Here is a 25,889-nt window from a genome sequence, read left to right on the forward strand (position 1 = left end):
TCCTCTCCTCTCCTCTCCTCTCCTCTCCTCTCCTCTCCTCTCCTCTCCTCTCCTCTCCTCCCCTCCCCTCCCCTCCCCTCTCCTCCTGCCAACTTACTACACTTAAACTACCAGCAGTGTGTTAAGAGAAACTCAGAAAAATGCATTCTGAGGTTTTAAACTGGGCACTGTTGTGAAAATTCATTTCCATGAGGCTTTGCTCTGTGTGAGTCTCCAGTTCCCAGGGAGTCAGTCCTCAGGGATTGCTCTTCTGTATTTCTTCCACAAGAAAAGTTCTGTCTCTGGCTGTTCTAAGCACTGGTATTTGGTAATGTATGAAGCTTCTTTGACAACATGAAACTTGTTCTCAAGGATGTTTTCTAAACAGCTGCCCTCCTACTGATCTATAGTATCCCTCACTCCATCATGTGCTTTGTTTCTCTGTGGATTTGCTTCTGAAATCCTGTAAATAATACCAGATTTACAAGTAATTCCCATGCTCCTACATAAGCAGCAAATCATAGATGTGAGGTAATGAAGTTCTTGCTATTTACCAGAATCCAGAATTCTGCAGTAAACTAATAAAATTACAAAAATAAACTAAAAATGAGTAAGATCATAAGTCAAATTAATACTCTTATTTCTGCAGGCAAATGGAAAAGAAATCTACAAAGTGACCCATAGCATGTGGAGTTAGACAAAATCACAAAAAACAAGGAAAACATTTTCGTTTTCCATTTTGTAGAAACATTTTAATGTTATAAATTCTATTAATCCAACAGATATAAATATGAAGTTTCTTTACAAAGCAAAAAAACTTTCACAAGATTTTTTTCTCTCTTCTACTATTATTGTGAATACCCTAAAATATAGTCCATCTGTGGTTATAGAAAATCACAAACAAACAGGCCGTTAAATAGAATGTTAATTTCCACAAGAAAATGACATTTTTAATTTAAATATAAACTTTTCACATGAGGCTTGTTAGCTGTGTTTTAATCTGCATTAGTCTGGTTAAAATAACCAATTTCCCTTTTTTTTTCCTGTGATTCTACCACATTCTACTTTCTTTAGCTATTAGCAACAGTAATAGCAATTCCAGCACAAAGTCATTTCAGGCTTAGCTTGAAACTTCATGTTTAATGAATCCAAACATAACTAGGAAGGCATGAAATAGAAAATATAATAATCACAGAGGAATGGCAGCCCTCAAATAATAGTCCACAGTAAATCTTACTTGTCCTGGTCCTGGACTGTTTCAAATCTGCTTGACCCATAGCTGTAAGTGTGAGGAAAACTAGTATTTATTTTGCTGTGTTTTTGTTTAACCCTGGGAGAAGTAGAGAATTTCTCTGTGGCCTTCACCCTGACTTGCCAGCATCAAGTGCTCCCAGTCAGTCCCTCAAACAGGTCACCATCATTGGTGCCTGCTGTTTTAATTAAGTTCATCCTATTTGTGTACACATGTCTATTGGGTGAAGATGGCCAAGTTTTGGTAGCAGGGAGTTGCAGATGTGTGACCCATGAGAAGAGGCCAGGGACTGCCCCATGTGAGACACAGCCAGTTCCAGCCAGCTCCAACAGTCCCACCACAGGGTACAGCCCAAAACATCAGCCAAGCTGGCAGTGCCTCTCTGAAAACATGTTAAGACAGGGCAGTCAAATAAAGGAGGAGGAAACAAAAAGCGTGAGAAGCAGCAGAGGGAACACCAAGGTGAGAGAAGGAGAAGGAGGTACTCCATGGTAGAGCAGATGTTCCTAGAAGGACTGCAGCCCATGGAGGCTGCACGCCAGAGCAGAGGAAAAGAGAAGGAAGGAGTGTCAGAATTAAACCACTATGTTTTGCCTGAAACCCATCCTCCACCACTCACTGCCTCACTGAAGTAACTGAGTGTGACCTGCAGCCTGTACCTGACCTCCTTGTTTTGATTTTGACCCATGAGTCTTCTTGCTCACCCACTCTTCCTATTTTCAACCCCAGTCCTGTTGGGGGATGGAGGGTGGGGGTGAGCAGCTGGGTGGGAGAGTGGCAGCCAGATGGGGCCAAACAACCACAGTGTGTCATTGTTTGTGCCATGGTGAGTAACCACAAGGGCTACTTTTGATTTGTAAAATGTTTTACTTCATTTTTTTCTTAAAGTAATTCCCATGACACATTCTGTAACCCTCCGCATCAATTCCTTATGTGCTCTGGCATTATCCTAATGGAAAGAACTGCTTGCTTTTTTGCTTGAAATTTTGAAGTAACAAAAAGTAGCCTTAAAAATACTCATATCATGTATGCCTAAAACTAGAGAGAACATAATCACAGTTCCTTTGTGTAAATTCTGTTGTCTCAGCCTAGAACTCTGTCAGAAGGTGGAGACAGATATGAAATCAGCATGTAAATACTTAGAATTTGGCCTTTGATCATTGATGGTTTCACTTTCTCCATGGGAAACAGCACTTGATTGTTTTGATCCCCTGTTGTGACCAATGAAAAGAAAAAGCCAGAAGATAAAATACAAAATTGAAGTAAAATATTTTAAATACTTTCCTTCCTACATACATGATCATTTCTAGGTAGGGAAGATGGCTCATTTCCCTAAAAGACAGCAGTAATGTTATGATATTTGTTGGCTGTGGCCCAAGAACTTCAAGAAATAGACTCCAGAACAGCCTTCTGAAGTCCCAGAGTGTGGAATCAATCAAGAAACAGTTACAAATATTTTTTGTTACCACCTCTCTTTCCAAGAAAACATGGAAGGAAAGTTTTGTAGAAAACTGGAGGTGTAGAATGTGCTCTTTCAAGATGTGAACCAATAAAGCCAAGTTGTTCTCTTTTACCTTTTCTCCCCCTTTTTCCTTTCTAAGGCTGCTACAGAAAAAGAGTTATATAAAACTGAACTATTTTTTCAGACATTAACATAACACCAAATAGGTATACAATATCTAGGCCATATCAGTATTAAGATAACAATGCTTAACAAAATTGAAAATAGCTTAAAGTACATTTTAACCACAAGTTGAATAACAAATAGAGAAAACTAGGGGGAAAGGTTGACTATTACAGGAATCAAAATTTCAGGAATAACCTCTCAACAAATGTTCACATATAATACTGAAATCATATGAACACAAATCCTACAGATATAATGGTGTGGATGAATCTGGTGATAATAGATATCATAAGATCTGCAATATGTGTGTGGGAAAGGAACGTGATGACAATAGGAATTTGTCATGATGCTAAACAAGGGAAATTAATGTAAAAGAAATGATGATAGCCGTGATAACTCAGAAGAAGTCCTCAAGACTGTAACAAGTGCTACCATTTCTTGCCTGCTTGGTTCTCCCCAGAGCAGACTGTGTAGTAATGCAGACACTAGTTGCTTGCATGATTTGTTGCTTGTATGCATCTTTCTCCTCTCTCCAATCAGAAGAGTGCTCTGGTGCTCTGACTGGAAGAGCTTTTTAACCAGTTTATTTATTAAAAGGGGTGTCTCTAGGATTTGGACCATCAACTTCACATTCGCTTCACAGTGAAACTGTTTTTCCCATTTTTGAGGACAAGGTTTTCTTCTCCATATTCCCAGAACTTCATAGTGTAGACTCAGTCACTATGGCACTGTTTGAAGCTGTACAAATGGGCTGAGCTCTACAGATTGAGATGTATTAGTCTGTGCTCCTAAATTCATCATTAGGTATAAGGTATGAGACTCTACCCCCTACTACCACCATGTTAGGCTTTTTGCCCTAGCCAGGTAATGAAATGCACAGTTTCACAGCATTTTTAAATATCAGATTGTTTGTCTTTAGATACAGACTAGATAAACCTCAGGAATATCATTTAGCGAACACCTGTGATTTTAGTTTTTTACTTACCTTTGCAAAGCAATGCTTAAAGTGAGGTAGTATGTATTAGTTCCTCTATCTCAACCCTGTTTACATCAGCCAGTACTTCAGTGTTATCATAAGCAAAAGAAATGCAGTCAGAATGCCAGGAGCAGCAGCCATGTTGGGAACAGATAAGGTAGAGCTGATGAGTGAAGTTCTTCTCACTGAAATCTTGCAGAAGCTGTGGATCAAGATGGGTCCTGAGCCACTGCCTTCCCAAAAACAAAGCTCCTTCCCAGAGCAATGAGAAGACTTTCTTCACAGCAGCTGGAGAAACTGAGCCGAAGTGGCTTGGTGCTGACTGGCCTCATACTGTGTGGGTCACAGGCTTCCAGTAAATTTCTGCAGGCATGGGAATTGCCATCTCCTACGCAAAAGGACTCTGCACACTCCCTCCTCTAAGAGAACATGGGTAAGACACCTCTCCTCATCTCTTACATCCAGGGTATTACTCACAGGTAGGAGCCTAGACATGGTGTTGTGGTTGCAGCTGGAATAAAGTTAATATTCTTCCTAGTAGCTGGTATAGTGCTGTGTTTTGCATTTGGTATGAGACTAATGTTGATAACACACTGTTTTAGTTGTTGCTAAGCAGTGTTAATACTGTCAAGGACTTTTCAGCCCCTCAAACTGCCCTGACAGCAAGCAGGCTGGGGGTGCACAAAGAGTTGGGAGGGGACACAGCAAGGACAGCTAACCCCAACTGACCAAATGGATATTCCATACCATATGATGTCATGCCCAGTATATAAACTGGGAGGAGTTGGCTGTGGAACATCACAGCTTTGGCATTGGTTGGGCATCGGTCAGGAGGTGGTGAGCAATTGTATTGTACATCACCTGTTTTGTGTATTCTATTATTATTGTTGTTGTTATTATTATTGTTATTATTTTCCCTTCCTTTTCTGTCCTATTAAACTGTCTTTATCTCATCCCATGAGTTTTACTTTTTTTTTCCAATTCCTGCCCTTACCCCAGTTTTGGCAGGGGGGGAAGAGTGGGCAACTGTGTGGTGGTTTGTTGCTGGCTGGGGTTAAATCACAACACACTGACATAGTTCTCTGTTGATCACAATCCTTGGCCTATGTCAGACAAAGAAAAGCAATGAATATCAAAATATTCACTGAGCTGTTTACAAGATGCTCTTTCTTCACTGGACAGTAGGAGGAGCAATGAGAGCTCCAGCTCCCAGAAACTAAGAAAGAAACTTATGATTTATAATGCCAGGAATAAAGACAATTTCTTCCCAGTTCTAGTCTAGAGGGGACTACAGCAAAGTTGGTTCGGCATAATTGTTGTCTACATTATATACAGAAAGAACTGTAACTTTGTAGGGAAAACTGTGTGTTTGGTTGGTGTTTTGTTCATCCAGTCATGGCAGCACTTCCTTCGAGGGACCAGGGGTACCATTGGCTAACAATTATTGAAAGCATCAGCTGCAATAGAACACGAACAGCTCCTAATAAACATCCATCAAAAAGTAATTGTCTGCATTATTGAAGTGAAAGCTACATAGGATATTTGGTAGCAATTATTAAATTTTGATATAACAAAACATATTTTAACAAACCGAGATTTTACTTCATTAAAAATGTTTCATCCTTTTCTCTGTCCCCTCCCTCTAACACAGTTAGTGATAGGAAGGATATTTAAATACCAAAACTAATCTTAGATCACTAAAAAGCAGGACTCAGGCTGGGAGTGTCCAAAAGTTACGATATTTTGATGGATGCCGTCTACAAGAAAACCCCACCAAACAAAACCCAAAGCCTACCAAAATGACCAACAAACAAAACACAAACAAATCACCACTTTCTATTCACTAACAATGTGATAAATAGTCTCAATACAGGATTTAAGTGTTGGCCGACCCCTGGGATTCAAACTAGTCCTCATTTCTCCTGTCCCATAGTCCTGTTACTCAGGAATGTCAGTGGTGGGGCCAGTCAATGTCATTTAAAGAATCATTTCCCACGTCTCTTGTAAATAAGAATCATTCTCCAGCACTGATGACATTTTGCCTTTAAAAAATTTTCCTTTACATGAGAAATTTTTTGAGAACTTGAACTTTGTGCAATTGTCTCTTTACTAGCTATGTTATCATGTAGGATTTCAGTAAGTATATCAGAGAAATCAACAAGAAAATCAGATTATGAGTTCAGAGACTTCCCACATGGTTTTGCATTAATCCCTACACTGAGAACAGCAACTCCTTTGAAAGCAAAAGGAAACAACTGTAGACTTCATTCCACAAGTGAGTATGGGTTCAAATCCACCCTCAGGAGCACTTCTGAATCCCATAAATATTAGAAGAATGGCTCAAGTTTGCATACTGAAAATGACCCTGCTGCTTTTTAAAGTATACAATAGGGAAGTAGAGCCAACAAGAATGGAAATGGCATTCTTTTAACAAGCTGATTATTTAATACAAAGCCTCCTTCAGGAAAATAAGCAAAGGCACTGCCAAACATTACTGAAATTTTACAAGGGTTTAATGCCATATAAGCTGTTTTTCTTGTGGATTTTGTTGTTTTTTTGTTTTGATTTCTTTTAATCTATAAGAGAGCCTTCTCAAAGCTGGATAAACGTAGCAAAAGAAGCATTCACTCAAACTCCAAATGACTACAGAAATTTAGTATTTTTAACACCCTGATATTTATGAGTTTCCATCAATGCCTACAAACTCTCACATATACTTTTCACATAATACCTGTACTGATAAATGAGAAAGGGAACATGAGGTCTCTGAGGAGGAACTGGGGAAATGAGAAGTGTGAGAACAGGATATTTCACTATTAATCACATGATCATTTATGCCCTCTTTGAAGGTCTCATTCTTCTAAACAAGAAGCAAGGCTAATGTAAGATATAGATATGCAAGCTCTACAACACATAAAAAAAGCATCCTTCATAAAGTTCTTATTTATGAAATAGTTTTAGTTTTGTACAATGCAGTAGATATTCACAGAAGTAGAGGTGCCTTTGCCTGACAATTTGGACATAAGTAATAATGAGTCCTAATTATGGTAAAATTTCTAATTGCTACAAATACTAAGCATGTGGCTATTGATATCACTCACTGACTCCAAGTTTGAAAATATTTAAGATGTTTTCTAATCAACATCTTCCTCAACTCTCTCCTCAGTTGAAAGGCAAGTCCTGTTAAAAGAATTATTTTAAAATTTGGCACAAACAGCATATAAACAATAGCAGATTTTTGTCCACATTGGAGACCTATGCTTCTGCTGGTTTATGTTAACAGATGTAAACATTTGTTCTCTCTAGAAAGCTTAGGAAACAATAAATTCAATATCTGAGCACAGATTCTCTTTGTGCCAGTGGCACGGTAATTAACACATTTTTTCCAGTAATGCACACATGTGTGCACACACATGCACACAAACACACATGCAGAGTAAGAAGCAGATTTTTGCCTTGCCAAGTCTGCTTTGTATCATTCTCACACAACAAAGCAGACTGACACCAAACAGAACAAAAAGCACCAGTAGAAAAACAGGATAATTTCCTGGGAAAATAGGATTGAAATAATGGTTAGCAGAGGGGTCTGGCTGAGGAAATAAGGACTGTCAGGATCCATATGACTGTTGTCTCACAAAGTATCCAAAAGAACACTTCCTTCCATTGAAACATAATTTAGATAAACACTGCTTTTGTCTGTCAGCCACAGTCTGGGCTGGGCTGTGCCTCACTGAGGATGGAGCCTTTCCCAGCTCTTTGGAAGGCAACTTGTGTGTGCCAGCATTTGAAATGTTAGCAAATTCTAAGAACATATTGCTGGTGGGGTCTCTCAACATCAGGCAACCACAGGATGTTTACCATCTTCTCAGCCATTCCCACCCTAGATCTGTTCCTGAAGCAAGTGTTTGCACCAGTTTCCACAGAGTATAAAAGCACAAACATTATATAATAGATGACTTGTTTCTCATAAGCCAGAAGAAATTCTTTTTCCATAAAATGAAGTCTACAAATATTTTTTCTTCTAAGTCTAAAGATACTTAGTTACTTCCTAAGGTTGAGACTGATTCATAACAACGTTGACCATGTTGGCAAGCTGAGGATCACTTTCACTGATCTTGTGTGCAAACATAGAGATCAAAGTAATCCACAATGGGTCTTTTTTTCCCCCTCCTCAAAACTGTGAAGGAACTGCTGACCATTAACTAAAATATTGCTGAAAACATAATTTTTAAGACATCAGCTGAGCTTTTGCTTGCCCAAAGCAAACCACAGTTTCTCTTTGGTTTCATAGGACAGAGTAAATCACTGTAAGAATGGCAGGCAAGTCATCTGTGTTGACCATTAACATAGGCTGTGCTGCAGTCTGAACAAAACAGATGAAAGGAAATACGCAGAAAGCCAATTGTGGCAGCAGCAATGGACCTGACATTACAAGTGAGACAGAAGAATGGAACTCTGGTTTATTCCTTAGTTATAACTGTCATTTAGCTGGATATCAGGACTGTCCCTGTGTGCACACTCAATGCACTAAAGTCACTGACTCCCTGGGAGAGTGGTCCAAGAACTCCACAGCACATCCCTGCATAGACAAGATGCTCAACTGGCTTGAGACAATGGAGTGGGTTGAAACAATGTGACAGACCCAGCTCATCACCATCTTCATCACAAAGCATTTGACTAACTCTTGTAGGAGATCTTCAGGGGGCGACTTCAGACAGTCCTGAAGATTCCCCCCAGGCAACTCCTGCTGTGTCAAGACGAATTTTTTACTTACAGCAACATGTGTGAAGAGTCTGGCCCTTCCAGGCGGTTCTTGTGGCAGAGCTGGCATAGATTGGATACTTGTAAATAGTCAGTAGAAACGGTTCCTGCAAATGTAGAAACAGTTTTGTAAATGGGAGTTGGAGATAATTCAGTTCTGAGATTCTGTGATAACCTCTAGCAATGGATGATGCATGGGCTGGAGCAGTCATGTAGGAACCACAGTCCAGCTAGGTTATAAGAAGTGAGCAGAACAGCACTTTGGGTAATCTCATCTGTGACTCTCCCAACAGATTCTGATTGCCACCCAGACAGCAATGACTATCCTGTTCAAGAGATTTGATTCCCCATGCAAGTATTATTTTATGCCAAGATAAATTACAGTTTTTAGCAAGCACTCTGCCCATAGGTGGCTACACAACACTAGTTTTGGTGTAACCTAGACCAGGTGTGAGACATGAAAGCATTCCCGAAGAGACAAATGGCTTAGCGGAACAGAAGTTGGCTCAAGCAGGACAGAGAGCAGACTAAGCAGAAACACTACTTCAGAGAAGTAACAAGTGCTGACATTTGAGCAATAAATTGCAAAAGTAATGGGTCTTTCATGTTTTTTTTCACTCAGTTGATTTGTTCATAGCATATTTGGAACCATTAGAAGAGAAATTTATCCTGCTGAAGATGACATTGAATGGTCTTGGACAAACCTTAAGCCTTGAGAATGACTTCTCGCCACAATCAAGATATTTAACACTGTCACCATCTACTAGTTTCTTCTGGACACTGGTGACTGGGATTTTTTCTTTCTATTCCTACTTTTTGCTTTTCTTCCCAAAACCTCCGTAGGAACTCATTTTCAACAGAAGCTTTAATTTTTGTTTAACAAGATCATTGCTAATGTTTCATAATTGGCATGATAGTTACTTTTTGTGTTACAAATGAACTTCAATGAGCACAAGGCACATAACTCATTAAGGGTTTTTTTGCAAGATGGAAAAAATAACTGAGTGATATGGTCAGTTCTTGAGAATGTTGCAAAAACCAGCAGGGTAAGGACAAAGCAAGTCCTGCCCTTTCCACTTTAAATTATTCTCTATCATTTTTGGTGGATGATGACTTTCTTGCCTAAACTACCAATAAATAAAGGCTTTTCTGCTAGTTCTGCAAGGGATTAACTCCTGATCTCCTCATCTACACACTTTCATACGTGAGCTTTAAAACCCTGTGGGAATACTGTCACTTTGTACTATGGTAAGAGACAAAACCCCCACTGATTTTCTTTCCTAATTTTGCTAGGAATTGGTAATTACGTTGTATACACTATAAACTATCTAATCTGATCCTAAATTTCTGTCATATAAAGCTGCAGCTGCTAATCTCCAAAGAAAGACACTTCTTCCAATTTTCAGATCAGTGAGTAGTCTCTACATCATGGAAACAAATTCACATTAGTATAACAAATACTGTTTATCTGTTGGCCCATGTAAAATCTTAAGCATCAATGTATGGAGGCTTCTCAACCATAGAAGTTGTGATAAAATTTTGTTGAAATAAGTGCTACTGGCCTTTTAGATGCTTTGAAATACTCAGGTTCAATCGCTGTTAAATCCTAAAGCAATTTCCCTTCCACACAAAGAAGATGCAGAACTTCTGGCACTTTTTACTACCGTTTCTGTTTTCACACATCAATGCATGATCATAAATGATTTAATGTAATAAAGAATTCTTTGCACAATGGAGAGAACTGGTTTTGACTAACATAATGAAAAACCATCTAAATATATTAGGAAACAAAGGAAGAAGGAACCAAGGGAGTTTTGCTGCAAATATTTCATACCTTCATCTAGATATATAGTATGTGTGCATATATATACACAGACATAAGATAGATTTATACTCTTTTTGAACATTGGCAACATACTTGTTCATCCTTAATTGTAAGTTATCTTCTCAGAGACTAAACAGATTTACATATGTTTGAAAGTTTCACCCCAGGCCAAACGGAAATTTATTGTAAGAAACTGATCCACTTTAAGAAGCACCTACAATTTAAGGTGACTGTATCACTGGATTTCATTATGTAAGAGAACATACTGACAGGTACCGTAATGGGAATGGGAATAAAAGAAATCTCATTAAAGCAGTCTTAGAAGGCTGAAGTTTATTCAGCCTACAGCTGTGCTGTACTATCATAGTAGCCAGAATGAAGCAGGCAAGGAAGTTCTGACAAAGATTTCAGAAAGAACAAGACATTTTTGACAAAACCAGGCAAGAGAAAGAGAAAACTTGTATTCCTTAAAGAGCTAGAAGTTTGTAATACCATAGAGCAATATGAAATTTTACAGTGTCATCCATCTGTTGCAGGAGCCTGTGATATCATAACTATCAAAAGTTTCAGGACATACTTTCAATATACAGTTACTTTCCTTCTGAGTTATTACTGACAAAAGTAATTGTTGAATCTAGGCGCAGAAAATTAATTTGGCCTCTTGGTAAAATTTTATCAGAGTGGGGATCTCTTTCATACTTCTAGCAGAAAGACAGAAAAATAAAGGAAAAGTTTTCTGGTACCACTCACAGGCACACACAGAGGCCACACTATCACTTTCATACAATTTTAGTGCAGTAGCTGGACTGTAATAGCTTTTGGACACCTGTACATTGTAGTGCAAGATGTAGTACATTATTGTTTGTGACACCCTCAAACACCAATTTACTAGGCTACAGATTGCTCTGAGCCCAATAAATCTTTACAAACCCATCTAGAGTGGCTGAAGAACACTTTCCTCCCCCTCTTTCTCCCTTCCCTTTGGTAGAACTGGGTTGTTTTTTTCTTTTTTTTGCAAGTGTTCTACCTCAGATTCTGTCAGCCTGCGGTATTGAATTTTTCTGTTGTGTAATGATGGAAAAAGGCCTAGAAAACTGTTCCAGCTTTGTAACGCAATTCACATTGAGAAGAGTCATTTATGTAGTTAAAAGGAAGATATAGAAAACAGTTATCTCATCAGCTAGGTATATTATTACTATCTTATTTTAAATGCTATGAAAGCTGTAAAATAAAGCCAGTTCCTAGGGAGAAATGGCTTTTACTCTCACTTCCTCAGTTTCTACATACAAAAGACTATTCCAAGCAGCTGGAGCTCCACCTATGTCTAAGTGGGAGCTACATGCACTCTGCAGTGTGTTATCTTTAAAGTCAGGTAAGATCAAGAGAGATGTTCTGGCTGTGTCTACATAGATACTCCCATCAAACAGCTCTCCAGCTAAATTTCAGTTTTCAGGCATCCTAAATTTGCATCTGCACCGCTGAGTTTATTGCACATTAAGCTCATCCATGCAGCAGGCAATTTTTTAGGGCTAACAACAGTTTTCTGCTGTCGATATGTACAATTCTATACTAACCAAAGCTATTAATCCTGCTTTTATGGGGGGGGGGGAGGGGGAAAGAAAAAAGTTTTTTAAAAAAAGTCTCCATTGCAATGAGATTCTCTGCATTTCGTATTCACTTCAAGCAATTACTTTTGCACATTTTTAGCTCACAGGTGCAGAAACTGTACCATTCCTTCCTCTGTCTCACTATGTATGTTTGATTATTTTTATACTGCTTTCCCAGAAGTTATTGACAACATGCTGACAGTGGGGAATACACAACATCTCACAGAGACACTCTGGGAGTGCATGTACAAGAACACATTTTCCACGTCACTCTCAGTGAATTTACAGCCCAATGTACTGAGAACAAACAGTAATCTGCTGCTCACCATCAGAGACCTCAACATCCATCCTTGAGAGAAATGTCTTAAAAGCTGATAACTTCTGTAATTTTAGGTTCTGCTTCAAGCAAGCAAATGATGAGAACAAGCTGCCAATAGCTGTGCAGAGACAGAAAGAATCAGTTAAACTACAGAAACCCTCTGGAGGGAGAGTTGGTAGTCTGCTTCATTTACAAAGCTGAGAGGAAGGCAAGAGGTTGATTTTTTTTTTTTTTTTTTAGTCTGTTTAGGTAAGTATGGTTTTCAGGACTGCCTTGTACACCAGTGGAATAAAAATAATGCATTTTTTAAAAAGCTAAACTGAAAGCAGATTCAGTTGTCCAGGAAGGCAAAACCTCTCTGAGAATGCTAGAAAGCTGTTTCCTCACTGAACTTCAGACTAGTGGTACTAACAATAGAATAGTTACTATTCAAACTCAGCATGACTCAGGGTGATCCCAAGCACAAACACAGGCTGGTCAATCAGTGGATTGAGAGCAGCCCTGTGGAGAAGGACTTGGCGGTATTAGTGGATGGAAAACTGACTATGAGCCAGCAATGTGTGTTTGCTGTAATCATCTCTTTCCAGCTCTAATCTCCCAAAATCAACATATCTCACCTGCTAAAATTAATCTCTCTCTTTTCTATGAGCGCATTAGTTGTGTTCACATCAGTTTGTCAGCTGTAATTAGCCCACAGGTACTTCCAGCCACATAATGACGCTTGATTTCTCTTTAGATGACAGAAAAATGTCAAATCCAATAAGCTAAATTTTAAAAGTGAGTTCAAGTGATCACCTGTGTTAAGGTAGGAGGCATTGGTGGAGTTCTTCTTGTCACTATTTGGTTGAGTTCCGCCCAAATGTGAACAGCCAGTTACAAATTCAACTATAGCTAATTGTTCCTCTTCAGGGAACTCCTTCCAAAGACACTAGTCACAACTCCCCATTTGTTTACAATAAGTAATTTGTCCACACGGTACAAGGAAAGACAGATATATAGTGAAAGGTAGAGAAATGTTTCTTATTTCTGCATCCCAAAGAGATAAAAATGCTAAATGACCTCTTCCTTTGCATCTGATTATCTTCTTCCTTATGAGCAATGAGACAGAAGAAATTAAAATTAAAAAGGGTTGAGACATGACATAACCAAGAATGTTTATATGAAGTGCAATGGAAGCCTAAAAGCTTCATAAATATTTTCAGAAAAGGATGCTTCCATATGCACAGGAGTCCCTTGTTAAAGGATTAGAGAACTTTGGAGCCCAAATTGGGGATGTTTTAACTGACTTCCAAAGTAAGTAATGCCAGGGACTAGAGAATCTGAATTGTTCTTTAAATCGGTGACACCTAAAATCACCTTAATCTGGGAACTGGCTGAACATCAGGCAGCATGAACCTACCTTTAAATCCTCTTTAAGATCAAGCATAAGACATCGGTCTCTTGGCCAACACAGCTGAGGTCTTTTGCAACACATAGAATAAAATCTGTTGCCAACATTGTGAAACAGCAGTTGTTGGGAGAGGGTGAGAGGGTGGTATCTCATCTGTCTTGTTTTACAAGCACAAAAGAAAATGAAGCAAGGAAAGTCAGTTATGAAATTACAAAGACTTTTTTTAAAAAGGAGGGAGACATCAATGTCTTTTTATTTTCTTTTTTTCTGCTGTGATTTTCCAACTCTTTTCCGCTGCTGAACTCAGGTATCAATTTGCAACTAACTCAAGCCCTGTGGGCTGCGTGATGGGTGCTCTGAAACCCTTCAGGCTGGGGCCAGCAACAGATCTCTGTTCAGATTGTTCAAATTGATTTTTCTGAACACACAGGCAGACTAGGGAAAGAAGGCATATACTATACAGGGTAATCTAAGCAGAATGTACTGAGGGAAAAAAGATAATTCCTATCATGTATAAAATTCTGACATTTCAGTGTTTGTTTTTGCCCCAGATCTGAATGCAAAAGTTTAAATATAGAGATTTGTGGGAGATGCAAATTCCTTATGTCCCCTCAAAGAATCATTTCAAAAAAGAATCCGAGCATTTTCTTTCAAAACTGTCAGAAAATTCTGAAGTGATATATATGTACGCCTAGAGTTTATGATATAAAAGAGCTTTAAACATTATCAAAACAAAACACTTGAAGGTTTATTCACTGAAAATTGTTAAAATGAAAAATCTTCCCATTTCAAAGAGACTGTCTTTTTGGATAAAAACTTTTTCCACTGAAAAATCTTTGTCTAGTTCTACCTACAAGTTAGTGAGGGAGATTTGCTTTCTACTGTGAGCCAAATCTGCAATTAGGCAGAGGTGAATTATCATTCTTTGGGAAGCTTTTGTTTTGTAATACATTCCGTGCGTACAGTGCTGCTTACCTGGGGATCTCAAAACATTTTGCACAGGTTACAAACAGGAGCACACTGCACCTGTACCAACATGAAGTTTGTTTCAGGCTGTTCCAAAGCTGGAGCCTCAACCCCCCCTCAGCTGCATGACATACATGATGTTTCAGATTCAGTCTTCTCTCCAGAGTCAGTTCAACAGTTCTATTGTCAGGAAATTCAGCCTAATGCCTGCTGCAGTTCTGCCCATACATATAGGATGGACGCAACCCTGGTGATCTTCTCTGCAATTTGAACCAAGCTGGGTCTAAGGGGAGTTGCTCAAGTGGCAAAATTGGTAGAGGCAGTTTGCTGCCAACCTACTTCCTACTTACTTGTACCCTATTTGTTATTTACACAACACAGTGCCAGAGCTACATTTTCACAGAACCTTTGCACTAATTTGAACGACAAAAGACACGAGAAATAGTGGAAACAGAAATCTTGAGGGTTAGGTAGGAGAGAATTCAAAAGGTCTCCTGTCACTTTCAAGATTTTCCATGTCTAGCTGCCAAGCAGGTCAGGCCCATGGGATGAAGCTAAAATACTTCTGAAGAAATATGCCTTCATTCTCTCCCTTTCTGTGGGGGACAGTTAGAAAGGAAAGGAACCAAAGAGCTATTTTTCTCACCTTTTTCTCAGAGAAGGTTTTGTCTTGACTGCCCTGTGGACTTTTTTTTTTTTTTTTTTTCTTCTCACAGTTCAATCATTACTCTTTAATAAGCTTTTGACATTAAAATAACATTCAGGATCATTAGTCCTTCTTGCTCCCGTCTAGAGCTGAAAGCCCTCATCAAAAGGATGCACTTGCTGTGACAAGGGGAAGTCATTCTTCCGCTGCAGAATGACATTCTATATATTCCATAAAATACGTTAATTATAGTTTAAAATCTGTCCCGATAAACATGCTACTGACTCTCCCCAAAATCCTTTGTCTTAGACCAGCTGAAAGAATCCCTCCCTTTGCCTTCTGAGATCTGTAGCATAAGACCTTGTGCAGTATCTCCTTATGAGATCATCAGATTTCATCCAGATACTAGTCTTCTGAATTGAAACCAAAATAGACCACTCTCAATTTCATGGTAGGCTTATATTAGGGCAATATACAATATTGGAGTGATATTAGGGAGTGTAAACTTAATCATGAAAGCAAAGTCCATCGCTTTCTTCTTTTATAATCCTCTTCCACTTTCACATTCATGTGATGGTCCTAAACGACAGTTTATCTATAAGGCTGATGGAAAATTCATTGCAGTTGAAGGTGTTTGGACCTGCTGCTTATCTAGCAAAAAATCCTTGCCAGTCCCACCTGCCAAGTTTTTGTCAAGTCTATTGTAGACATGGTTTTTCCTCCACTCTATGGCCATAACACTGAGCATGCCAGCTACTTCTACACATTCAGCTGAATCCTCATCTGGGCAGAAATATTGGCCATGCTGAAGCTGATGTCATTGACTCTGAGGATTTTTGTCCAGTCAGTGTTTCACCCCAGGTGTCTGTCACTCCCATTACCACCTGTCACCTTTTTGTCACAGCTGCTGCAAGCAACTGCTATGTGCTTGTCTAGCTGGGCTTTATATTGTCACTCACCGGGAAGCTATATTCGGTGTTAGTTGTTACTTTCTGATGTCTTCTACCAAAAATAAAAGTAGTTTCTGTATGGATTAATTGGTGATAAACAATCTTCAGTCAGTGTATTTAATTGTCTGGCGGATGCAAATCAATCTCTCTCACAAAAAGCTGCTTGAAACCAAATCAGCCTGAAAAGATCTTTTCCTTTAAATTACAGTGGCACTCAGTCTTTCTCAGATATTGTAGCTCAAGTGAATTACTGGAAAGAATGGATACTGAGAACAAAAGAAAAATGATTGGCAAGAATAGAGGCTGATAGGATTGAAATAAAAACCTTCCAGTAGGGAGGCCTGAGCATAACTGCACGTCTTTGCATATTTCCCCAAGGAACAGGGTAACAAATGGTTTTGGCAGGAGGGAGGCATTTTAAGGTAGCAAAATAAAAGGGTCATGTATCAAACCAAATTGTGTTGGCTTTGAGATGTATTAAATCTTTACATGATCTTGTTTTTCTTTACAAAGCTTTTTTTTTCTCTTTAAAGAAGCTGAAGACTCAACACTTGAGTTTCTTTGATAATAATTATGCACTGCGTATTTCTGCCTGTATGCATTGTACGTAAGGTTATAACATCCCCATAAAAAGCAAACTTCAGTTTAAGAAAACAATAAGATTGCAAAGACTGTAAAATCTAACAAAATTATGAGATGCTGAAATTCTGATTGTACTTCCTTAATTGAATCTCCCCAAATAAAGCATAGGAAATAGCTTCTCATTGAATACTCACACATACCCACAAACTTATAGTTTCTTTGTCTCATACAGTGAGCAAAATATTTTCCACCAATGAGTAGCTTTAGCATTTGGCTAAAATAACACAAAACAGGAATTACTTTGAAGAGACGTCTAGTATTAGGCCCACTGTGGGAGTCAAACAAACAGATTTAAAAATGCAAAATTCATAAGAGGAGACAAAAGGAACAACCACACTGAGAATGCAGGAAAGAAGTGAAGTGAAACCAAGAAAGAATAGAGAATAAGGACAGAAAGGGGAGGAAATGAAGCCTGTGGTAGAATATATTACAGAGAGAACTACTCGTTCACTTGTGGGAATTGAGTGGGATTCAAAAAGCTGAAAAATGGTCTACTGCTTAAGGACTGGAGAGAATCCTGGAACCGGCAAAAAAAGACATAGAGTCTCTCAAAAAATAGTTTTTATACAACTGCAATTTTCACTAGTCTATGTTTTGTCAATGCAACATCAGTTGGCTACCCAGTATAAATCCTGAAGCATTTCTCTCATACTTAAATTCTCAGTTTAGATAAACAACCTAGCGATCATGCAGTTCCCTATCTTGCCCCTTTTAAAATCTGCTGACAGTATATATGAAGGCAGCAACATTTCACTGCTCTTAAACAAATCTGTGACACTTTTTCATTCATTGTTTAAACTCCAGTATCCTACAGTCATGCAGAGAAATGTAAATCTCCTCTTGCTGGCTCATTTAAGAAAGATCTGGAGGGGACAACAACTTATTCCTTCACAAAAAGTAATATTCCATAGGATTCCAAGCAGAAGGAGAAAACCAAACCAACCAACCAAACAAACAAAAAACCCCACACACAAACAATTTTGTATCCTGAGGTCCAGTTTTCCTGGAGCATATATAAAGACTTTTTTGCACCTCTTGACAGATGATTCAGGACCCTTATATTCCAGTCTTATCCAAATAAAGGAACAAGATACCCATCAACATTGAAAATGTCACCCAGACCTTGATACGTGTGAGCAGCATACAGTCTGCTTTATGTATTTAAAGCATTTTCTTCTACCAGAGTTCATTATTCTCAATGAATATAAGACTCCAATAGTCAGTGATGGGAAAACCACAGGGAATTAAATACTTTTAGGCATGTACAGAGCAACTGTGTCTAATACCCTCATCTGACTTTCACACTGGAAGAGAACAACAGCTACCATATGGACAAATAAGGACCAATCTTCAAGTCACCCTCTGTTCAATGGAAAATAATTTGCAGCAGGAAAGGCCCCCTCAGGATATCAGAAGACTAAGCTGGCACTGTGTACATACATCCAATTCAGCCAGGCACAAATGAATTATTCTGACAACTAGCATGAAAAACCCAGCAAAACAAAACAATTAAGCTCTACAGTTGGGATCTTTCTCCACAATGAGCAATAGCTGTAAGGCTGTTGCCGGCTCAGCTGCAAGCCTTTAGCCCCTCCAGCCCACTGCCTTCCGCTTTCCTTTTTTACACACTTGCAGAAAGTGTTCCCATCCTAAGTCCCCTCTGGGGCAGCGCATACTCTTCATAGGAAGCTCTTGCCAGGACTTTCCAGAAGATTGGAACAGTTTACATTCATGTGCAAGATGGGGAAAGCGGATTAGTGCTGGAATGTTACATGCAGATAAACTGGGGGCAGTGTCGAAAACAAAAGATGAGCTGAGTTAGCTGCTTGATACTGTTTTCTTCCCTTGTATTTGGGAAAAAAAAAAAAAAACACAAAAAAAACCCCACAAAAAACCAAAACCACACACACAATAAAAACCCAAAACAACCAACAAACAAACAAACAAACAAAAAAAAAAAAAACAACCAAAAAAACAAAGAGAGAGCATGAGGAAAATTGTCATTTTAAACAAAGACTGATTTGAATCTGCCATTCCTAACCAAGCACTTCCGTTACTGGCTATTTCCCCAACTGAGGGTGATCTTGGATCAAAACTTTCCTTTAGCCAAGGAAAAAAATAAACCTCTTATCACTCAGTTAAGTATTTTCATTCTATAGTGAGGCTCTCACACTCCTTCCCCTGGATAGTGCTTCATCTTACACAGAATAATTACCATGCTTTGCATAAGCAACAGAGAGAGTCCTAGTTGTTAGTCCACTCACCCAGGAAGGAGAATATCAGTTATACTTAATATTCTCAAGAGATACAGCACTTGATATTATAATTTTTAAAAGATAGAGAGCAAATCATTGCTAGGTCCACCGTTTCAATTAATCTAAATACAGGGTTGTCCCACAATATTCAACCACCTAGTAATGGAAAAGAACACCTTTCAAGGGAATCCCTTAAAGATATTTCTCAGCTCTCTTTTATTTAGCTATGCCTTAGTTCTACAGCACAGCATAAGTCATGCCACATATTCATTTAACTTTACTCAGGGAGCAACATATTATGATCTTTTAATCATTTTTGTACAGCTTGGATGAAGGTATTCAATAAATATCATCCAACCCTTAAACAGATGCATAACATCTACTATTTCTGGAAAATAAACTATAATACATTTATCTGGATACAGTCTATTCATCATCCACAGCTAACAGCCTTTCCCCTTCCACCTTCCCACTTCAAAGCATGGATGCAATGACCCTATTTCTCTTCACATCTTAATTTCCCATCCATCCAAGATCTCTTTCTACACTAACAACTGTTGTGCCAGTTCCTACATATAGAGATGATGACATAAACACCCAGGCTTTTCAAAACATATCAGCACCTACTCTTTAGGCCTTCAGACATGCAGTCATTGAGCAGTCTTCAACCATCTAAATAGTTCCCTTTCTCTCCAAAAATGCAACAGAAAACCTCAGAAGAGGGAGACAGAGTTAATCTCCCAGAATAACAAATGAAATCACAGCTCAATTAGCATTTTTAACAGGTAGAAACATCAGTGACTGTAACAGCAAAAGTAGAAAGTAACTATTGGCCTAAGCCCAGACTAGTGCTGCTACCCATACCATATTATTAGTAGTATATGTAGTGGATTGCTCTTGAAAAAAAAGCATTAGGTGTCTTGATATTTGGGTAGGAAGACAACGGTGTCTAGCAGTACACAAACGCTGTACAATGATGATCTGGGATTGTTGATGGTGTTTGGGCAGGACAAGAGCAAACTGTTCAGATAGCCAGGAATCAGACGAGTCACGGTGACCCTAGCTATTTGTTAATATGGAAAACTTCAGAATTGTATCAACAGAGTAAGATAGCCCAAATATAGTGTGAGAGTATATATATGTAAACATGTATGTCTGTGTGTGTATGTGTATGCATACCTGTCGTATTTTTTTCAATTTAGGAAATGAAACTAGAAACAGTAGCAAGGATTAAGTAGGATTAAACAGGCCTGACTCAATGTCATCTTAATCTGACAGTGAGGTCACAGGTCTGGAGGAAGAGACTGTTCCAGTGCCCAGAGCAGTCATGGGATTGCAGCCCTGTAATGCTACATTGCATTTGGCTATGTGCGCTGCCAACACGGCTGTTGCCAGACCACCCTATGGGACAACTCCCCCAAAACCAAACCCATGTTCTAGGGAAAAATCCTCCTGACTGAGAACGTCTGCAGTGTAGTGTGGTAACCTGAGCATCTTTACAATATGTGGAAATCCTAAACCATCACTAGCTGCTGTGCATTCCCTTGTGACCTGGCACAGTACCCTTCTTCTTGTAGCACTGCAACAAGTACAGACGTGACAACCATATCTGAAGTAACAGCAGCCTGATGCTGACATAAGGAATGTAAGCAGAAAAATAAAGACATCTTTTTGATGGTGATGGCAGCAAATTGCAGGTTCTTTTCTGTTGGTATTCCGATACCACAGGCTGGAACTCTACACAGATTTCCTTGAAAAGAGGCTGAAATTATACTGCTGTTCTTCCCCTTCTGACAATCCGTTCATTTTTGCACAACAAATTGGATAGGTGTCATGCCTAGACATGGCCTAGGAAATGTTCTCTGGGCTAAGAGTGCATAGGAAAATGTGAAACAACAAGCCCATATTCAAAACCTTGCTCAAGATAATCTCAGAAGGCAGAGCTGAGCTTTGGCTTGGCCATGGTACTGGTACTGGATATATTCTGATCATCCTCTTCCTGTCATATGAAAGATTCGTACAATTTAGTCCTTGCATGCTTCCCGAGATTAAAAACAAGAGTGACAAATTAAGCACTAATGCCAGCGGATGTAACTCCATTTGTGCCAGTGAAGTTTTAGTCACTTCCCCTACAGCTACACTTGATATAATGAAGCTATGGGAGCTGTGATGGGAGCTGTCTGCAAAACATCATTTTACTCAGATAAGATTTTTGGTGGAAGTCTAAGCATAACTATTGTCATACTGGAAGAGGCACAGAAGAGATTTCAGGGTTTGGGTTATTTACATAGTTTTAGAACACTGGCTTAGGCTAAAATCATGAGAAGTTTTATGATCCATATCATTTATGTTGAAACAACACTTTAAATACTGCAGTTGGGAATATTCCTATGACCTAACTCTATCATGTAGTTCTTAGTGGTATGCTTGTGCTGGACTCTATTCAATCCTATTAAATGGGTCTTACTGCAGTAATTTTTTGTTTAACAACTACAGTTAATGTGATGAAGGAGACGATTTTTCACTGTTTTCCTTATCTTTTTACCAGTCAAGGACTTTGCTTAGGGGGAAATAAACAAAACAAAACAAAAAACCAACACACACAAAAGGGTTTTAGAGTTTATCTGAAAGAGAAGGAAGCCCTGGGGAACCGATTTAATATTTTTAGTTTATCTTCTCACCCTGATATTCTGTAGAAGGTGTTATACTGTCACTGCACTTTGACCAAGCATAGTGCATGAGAGCGTGCACTGGCTGGAGGAGGAATAATCCTTTTGCACAGATATGGTTAACATGCAGGCTAATCGTAATACATCAGTCAGCAACCTTGTGCTATTGGCATTTGATTTAGAAGTCGTCTTCTTACTGAAAACAAACAAGACATCAGCAAATCTACAGAATAACATTTTCCCCTATTACACTGGCACTTTGATTGTGATCTTCATTTGACGATTGGTCAAAATAATGTTTTAATTTACATCGCTACATTCGAGCTAGCAAATACTTCTTCTGACACACAAACAAAAGAAGATATTAATGATTTTTCAGCAGTGACAAGATGCTTCCAAATTTTCAATGCAATTGTTTTCTCACTCACAGGTACTGAATTTATTTTTCACAGACAAGAAACACCTCTCCTGCCAAAAGGAAATACTGAATTAAGAAATTGTCCTTTTGCTACTCCAGTGCTTATTTTGTCTTTTTCTGCAGTATAGTTCTTGTTTCACTTTTTATGATCAGCCGGGAAAAATAATCTACTTATTTTCTTACCATTGCAGGGACATATATATAGTATAAGTGACACATTTGCTTTCTTCTGTTTTGTTTTGGTTTGATTTGGTTTGGTTTTTTCCAGGAGTTTATTATGATTTTAGCTTTTGGTCTTCTGCTATCATATGAAAAATATGACTGGTTTGTGGCCTGTGCAAATAGTGGTAGGTGGAATGGATGTTCTGTATGTCTTTCTGAATGCAGTTTCTATTATGTATTGCCTGTAATAACAGGGAAATTGACTTAATAACCCATCTAGCCAGCTGATCTTTTCCAGTACTATGCACCTACAACAAAAAAAGCAAAGGCTTAGGGTATAAGTTAAGAGTATACAATCTAACAAGACTTTGTATTACAAACGAACAAAGAAGAAAAAAAAAAAAACAAAAAAACAAAAAAAACAACTCATAGAGGAAAGCTCCAGAGAAATCTAAAAGAAAACCTGCTTGAGCAAGAACACATGTTGCAGTACTTATTAACTTGAAGACAGCATTGTTATAAAGTGGTTATATGGCTCCTGGTTCAGGGCTGACTTATGCCAGCCAACTGACAGCATAGTATAACATGAAAGAGATCAAGAAAAACAAATGTTAAAGCAAAACGTTTTGGTTTTTCTAGCTTGGAAAGCAAAATCTGAGTGAAAATATAACAGTGCCTATAAATATACTTGTTGAGATAATACTATAAGGGCATAAGACATATCTGAAAGTAAAGGCCAAGGGTAGCATAAGAATAAATGACCAGTAAAAGTTTGTTTTCTAACCATTAGACCAGTGAGATTTTGAATAACTGTACAGTGAGGACAAATACCTAAACAAATTTTAAGACAGAGTCAGTTTATGAAAGATATTATATGACCTTATTGTCTCTAATAGCAAGAAACAGGACTTGATTAATGATGCAGTTCCCTTTCTATCACTTCATCAAGACTTCATATTTTAGTTGACTATTATTTTTACAATAGTTCTGAGTCATCTTTCCTGAAAATTTCAGTTTATCCAGTCATCAGAAGGAAAATACTTGAAATCACTGCTGACCTGTGATTTACCCTTTGAATGAAAGACTTCAGATCCTGACAGGGAACTCCTTGATCTCAAGATTCTCTCTTTTGAATGCATCACTTTCTTTTATTCCCCTTTCATCTTTTGATCTTAAACAACTACACCTTATTCATCTATATTTCAAAATCATCCTCACTCATTCTTTCTGCTGTACTAACAAGACAATAACTCCTAATTTTTAAGTTGCCAACATTGCATATGCAGTACTCACCTTCCAACAAAAAATTTCACATTAGTGTGTAAGGATGATTAAAATATGAATGGAATGTAGTGCATGTCAGAGCATCCTCTTCTGACAACCCATCTAACATCTCTTTAAGGAATGTAGCTAGCTTCCAGAGGTCTAAAGTCAAATACATTGCTTTAGAAAGTAGCTTTAGAGCAAACCACAGAGCTCTCTACTTGGTAATTTAAATGACTGACCATTCAATTTATGAGCATTCTCAGTAATAAAATTCAGCCTGAACTTAATAGCACATTTTATGTGACAACGATGACAATTACAATCTATAGTTACTGCAGTCGCCCTTTGGTCTAGGGAAAGATGACAGTATTAATTACACACATTTGCCATTTGTCAGACTTAACTTGGCAGGCGATTGAGCTCTGAACCATCTTCAGCTTGACTTCTACATTTTACATTTTCTAATCCACTGGAACGAAGATAATTAGAACAGAGAAAAATGAGAGGCTTTCTTTTTCCTGACTTGTTTAAAGATGTACCAAACCTCTACCACATGTTAGTGGTATATTCAGTAACACCAGTCACATTAAGGCTGTGCCACTCCAGTTAAGAATCTGTCGACATTTACTTCACAAAAACTATGCTGCAGAGGTACTGCATATCTCATTCATTTTAATTTGCGTTAGATGAAATGTGACATGAAAAGTCTCTCAGCCCATATGTGTAACTTTCACATAATTCTAACATTTCTTACTATTTCTGTCTGGAACTCTATTTTCCATGCTTGTTGACATTTCTAGCCTTCCAGAGGAATTAAAATATGCTGACTTTCTTTAAAAATTGTAAAAGCATTTCTCTAAATTCTTTGTCAACTGAAAAGAAAACAGTTGATTTCAATTTAGGAAAATATCTTTATTTCAGAGGATGGCTAAGTACTTCATTGTTCTGTACTTAAGGGTGCAATTCCAAGGATTCAAGGTTAAGTTCTAAAGTCGATATGAATTTAAGTACATTCATTAACATTTTGGTGAGCTGGTATATCCATTTAAACAATCCTTCCAAACAATCAATTTCCCCAGTATTTACCTACTTGTGGAAAAAAAAAAAACCACAACATTTGTTGTTTTCTCCAACCAACCCAACTCTTCCCAAGTAGACATTTAAAAGGAAGAACTTCAAAGCATGAGACTTAAGTCAACAAATTTAGAACATCTGGGGTTCACAATAAATAGTTAAAACAGAGAAATGAGAAGGAAATAACACATTTCAAAGTTGAAAGACCTTCCTAAAGAAATGGCTGTTCTTTGTCTTTCTTTCATAAAGATCCTGTGTTGCTCACAGTCACAGCAATAAGGCTCAGGTAGGAAACCCACTATTAAGGTCACAGCTCTACAAATGTTTGAGCTCTCCTGAAGCATGGACCAACTCCTTCCTTCTCCCCAGACATGTATTCCTGTCCTGTCTATTGCATTAGCACTGATGTTCATCTGGCCTCACAGAAAGTAGATTCAGTGGGAGGAATCCTAGTAAAACATTCATACCTTATTCCCTGCCAACTTTGCTGCATAAAAAGTTCATCAGCAGATGAGATATCTGCCAACACTGTCATGAGAGAAGTGCATCAAAAGAGAAGATGACCTAAGACCTCATTAGGCTCCTGTGGAAACAAATAAACTTGAAGTTTGGGGTGTTTCATAAGTAAAAATCCAGACTTAAAACTCCTCCCAGTAGTATTCAGCCACAGGAAATTCTTTGCCACACCTTCATGGCAAGGTATCCCACATGCAGATGTTTGCTCTTCAGTTCTACAGACTGACTGACAATTCAAACATCAGTTCTAGAGTTTTTGCCTGGTCATCATCTAAACCTCTAATGTTGCTGTTTTACAATTTCACGCGTAACATCTTTGAAAAATAAAAGCCCAATTTTAGAGATGGTAATGATTTCACAGCTATTCTCCGTACTTAAAGGTGAAAATATGTTTGAAATAGTAACTTTTAAAGAAATACTGTTTATGCTGAGTAGACAGGTTTAAGTACACACATCAGTTTTAAGCATTCTATCATGAGCACTCTATTGTGGATTACATCTTCTTTCTGAATTTGAAGATAAAGGATTGTAATACTGTATGCCATTTAAAAATATCTCAAGGCCTTAATATTTTATCCATGTTATATGT

The 25,889-nt window shown here is 38.2% G+C and overlaps 1 long non-coding RNA gene across 1 annotated transcript in view; it reads right to left on the reverse strand.

Annotated features, from left to right (window-relative positions):
• Positions 1 to 25,889, reverse strand: part of LOC141957047 (uncharacterized) — an 89,228-nt gene that overhangs the window by 22,800 nt on the left and 40,539 nt on the right. The window contains exon 2 of the long non-coding RNA XR_012633049.1: positions 8,609 to 8,702. This is a non-coding gene — a long non-coding RNA (uncharacterized LOC141957047). The remainder of the gene's footprint in view (positions 1 to 8,608; positions 8,703 to 25,889) is intronic.

The sequence above is a fragment of the Athene noctua genome, chromosome 2, assembly GCF_965140245.1.
Source record: "Athene noctua chromosome 2, bAthNoc1.hap1.1, whole genome shotgun sequence".
NCBI lineage: Eukaryota > Metazoa > Chordata > Aves > Strigiformes > Strigidae > Athene > Athene noctua.